This window comes from Chinchilla lanigera, unplaced genomic scaffold (genome assembly GCF_000276665.1).
Source record: "Chinchilla lanigera isolate Chin_1 unplaced genomic scaffold, ChiLan1.0 scaffold00097, whole genome shotgun sequence".
Taxonomy (NCBI): Eukaryota; Metazoa; Chordata; class Mammalia; order Rodentia; family Chinchillidae; genus Chinchilla; species Chinchilla lanigera.
This window is the reverse complement of record NW_004955498.1, coordinates 6600023-6603904: the sequence shown is the minus strand read 5'-3', so window position 1 is coordinate 6603904 and position 3882 is coordinate 6600023.

The following is a 3882-nucleotide window of genomic DNA, read 5'->3' as shown; positions in this document are numbered from 1 at the left end:
CCGCCCTGGGCGCCGCGTTGTGAAGGGCTGGCTGGCCGGCCCTGCGCCGAAATCCCGACCCAGCAGGTGTCACCGCTGGTGACCACAGCTGTCCCCGGGACTTTACCTTAGGGAGCACCTTGCCCAGAGCAATGGTTTGTAAGATTTCCTGTGAGGCCACGGGCCGCAGAGGCAGCCGGGGAGCTTGCTGGCGGACTCCTACCCGCTGGCGTCGGGATCCCGGTGGGTTTGGGGACGGTGGAGCTGCTGGGGCGACATACAGGCCTCACCGGCCTCCTGGGTGCTTTGGTGTCTCTCCACCTTTCAGGATTGGCTCCTGCTTTGCCAAGGAAAAGGGCAGAAGCCTCGCACAGAGTCAAGGGAGCAGGTCTGTCAGGCCAGAGCAGCAGCAAGTGAGGTCCAGGGCCCAGCCGCATTGACACTACCTGTGCGGCCGTCAAATGCGGCATCCCAGGCCCCGCCTCACCCCACTGAGTCAGTGTCTCATTTGGCGTCAGGACGCAGGCACGTTCAGAGAGGAAGAAGCATCTTCTTAGAATAAATGCAGTCCGCAGTTAAAAATAGGGTCTTCAACATGTAGCAGCAGAATCTTCTTACACTTATTTATATCCCATCTCTACCTCCCAGTTGACGTTGTTCAAAGAAGCCAGGCCCTGTGCAGGACTGTGACACACAAGTGACCCAAACTTAAGACTGTCTTGGTGGGGCTGACCTTCTGGTGATGGAGGAAGTAAGCACAAACATGAGATCTGTGGAATACATTATCAGTGCATGAAGAAAAATAAAGCAAGTTACAGAGTTGTTGAATTTTCTCTTTCAGTTTCCCCATGGGGGATAACATCTGTGTTTTGGGTTTTTTTTTTTTTTGGTCCTTTTGAGACAGGGTCTCATTGTGCAGTTCAGGCTGGCCTTGAGCTCACTTTGTAGCCCAGGCTGGTCTTGAACTCATGTATTCTTTTTAATAATGTGCATTTGCAGGGAAAAGCATCAAATAGTGCCCCCTCTATCCAAGACCTCCAGGGAACGCCTAAAACCACAACACTTGTGTTTTGCAGCACTGGAACTGGAACCCAGGGCCTTGCACGTTTGCCAGCCAGGCAAGTGCTCTGCCACTGGGCTGATGCCCCAGAAAACACCGGGGTATTCAGCTGTAGTTGTGCCATGTTGTGTAGCGTAGGCACTGTAGCCTTGCCCCATCATGCCTGAATTCATCTGTTCTTCTGTGTTGTATGCCCTCCTTTGCATCCCTACCAAGTGCCTAACAGGAGGGTAGTATACACAGGGTGAATACACTGGGTTAAAAAAGGATGTTCACATTTGGGGTGGTCTCGGGTGGGGTAGTGAGTGGACTTTATGCTGCACAAAATGGTGCACAATTTGAAATGTGAGTTCTTTCTGAGCGTTGATATCTGGAACTGTGGAGAACAAAAGCTCAGAAAGAGCAGGGCAAATGGTACATTCCTGTCATCCTGGCATTTGGGAGGCTGAGGCAACAGGATAGCTAGGATTTAGAGGCCAGCCTTGAGGTCAGTGTGTGACTGATTTCAAGGCCAGCCTGAACTATGTAGTGAGACCCTGTCTCAAAAAAAACCAAACCAAACGAAAACCAAAAAATTCCCAGCAAAACCACGGATAGGGTTGAGCAACTGTTGTGATCATTCCATTGAATTGCATCTAATGACATTGGGATTTTGAAAGTGGAATATAAGTGATCAAGTCTCCCATTTTTGCTTGCTCTCTTTCTTCCTTTATTTCTGTTTTTCTTTCTTTCTATCTGTCTGTCTGTCTCTCTGTCCTTCTGTCTTTCTTTCCTGTCCTGGGCATTGAACCAAGGGCCTTCACATTGAGGTATATCCCTGGCCCTTTTTATTTATTTATTCATTTATTTATTTATTTATTTTTTAAGATTCTGTCTTGCTAAGTTACCCAGGCTGGGCTCCAAGTTGCAATCCTCCTGCCTCAACCTCCCAAAGTGCTTGGGTTTCAGGCATGCACCACCATGCATGGGGGACTGGGACTTTCACATTTGAGTTAGGAGATGCTGGGGGAGGCTGAGCGCCACTACCACTGTTTTGCAGATGAAGAAATAGGCACAGAGCAGTGATCTAAGGGGCCTCGGGTCCCTCGGAGATCGATGGGCGTGGTGAACATTCAACGCCAGGCCTGTCTGACTCCACAGCCCCTGCCGGTGCCCTGTGGCTGCTGCTGGGCAGCTTCGGGCAGATGAGCCCTCTAGACCTGTGTGCCAGTCCCTAGAGTGCCCAGCAGTGCACAGAACCGTCTCTGGGGACCCGGGATGTGTCGTCCTCCTTCATCTGCAGCGTGTTTACCAGCTGCCACCCCTGAGAGCTCGCTGTGTGCCGCAGAAGCGGCTTTCCAGGTCCAAAGTGACATGTGGCATTCCTTCCAGATGTGAGGATGCCGGCCACATAGCTCAAACCAGCAATCCTCTTTGTGTAAAGTAAGAGCCCTGAACTGGACGCACATGGTAGCGTGCACTTGTTATCCCAGCACTGAAGAAGTTGAGGAGGGGGCGCAGCCTAAATTATGCAGCAAGATTCTGTCTCAGAAAACCAAAAACCCAAACCAAACAGCAACAAAAATCGGTGTGCTGGCATGTGCCTGTAATCTCAGCACTCAGGAGGCTGAAGTAGGAGGACTGCCCTGAGTTCGGGGCCAGCTGGGCTACACAGTGAGTTCAAGGCCAGCCAAAAGTCTCAGAAAAACAAAACCAGGAGGCAGGGACATAGCTTAGCTGCACAGCACCTGCCTGGCAAGGGCGAGGTCCTGAGTTTGAGTCCCAGTTCAAAAAAAAATCAAAACAACTACACTGAAAGAAAACCAAAAACATTGAACCAGATAAAACTTTGGTTTAAAGGTAGGAACTCAGATTTCTGGATCTTTTGTCCACAATAAGATGGCAAACAAGGTTTTTGCATCAGCCATCTTGCCGAGGGTCTGGGCAGTGCTGAGGGGTCAGCAGCTGGCCCTGACCCAGGCCTGGGCCACTGTGCACTCGGTCTTGGCCCCCTGCAGGAGCTCAGGGCTTGCGGGGGATCCGTGGGCATGGTGATGGCCAAGTTGAGACGCGCTGTGGGCTCCCAGGGGGTCACCTTCCTCCCATCGACAGAGGGTTCGCTGCTTCTGAGGCGTACTCGGAGGCCAGCTGTGTCACCACTGTGTGCCTACACGAATGAGAAGCTGCCTTTTATTCGTCTGAGACACGGTCTCACTATGTAGTCTAGGCTGCCCTTGAACTCACAGCCTCCTCCTACCGCAGTTTCCCAAGTGCTGAGATGATAGGCGTGCACCACCATGCCTGGCTCTGTTCTGTGTTTTTGTTTTCTTAAATTTTTTTTTTTATTTCATTAGTACAGGTTTGCAGTACATAATGATCCCATACCTCGTGAGGAAGCGGAACACAGACACACATCTAAGCCGTTCTTGAAGCAGCAGGGGCAGGGACTCTTGGGTGTGGGTGGATGTTATTCACCATCAAAGGCTCAATTTCTTGAGTGTCTCCCACCTGCCAGGTCCCAGTGCCTCCACAGTGATTCCCACGCATACCAGCCAGGAAGCTGGCACCATGACCCTCCCTCCTGTTGTCCCTAGTGTCCCTTCATGGGCACAGTTGAAAAGTACTGAACAGTTACCTGGGCATGATGGCGCACACCTGTCATCCCAGCCCTTGGGAGGCTGAGGCAGGAGGATCGCCACAAGTCCAAGGCCTGACTGGACTACATAGTGAGACCCTGTCTCCAAAAAAAAAAAAATAAAAAAATAAATAAAAATTCAAATTTGTGCTACATGATTCCTAAAACATTAATCTGAGACCCTTTTAGTCTGTAGAGGACCCAATTGGAACTTAGTTTATCTGAGTGG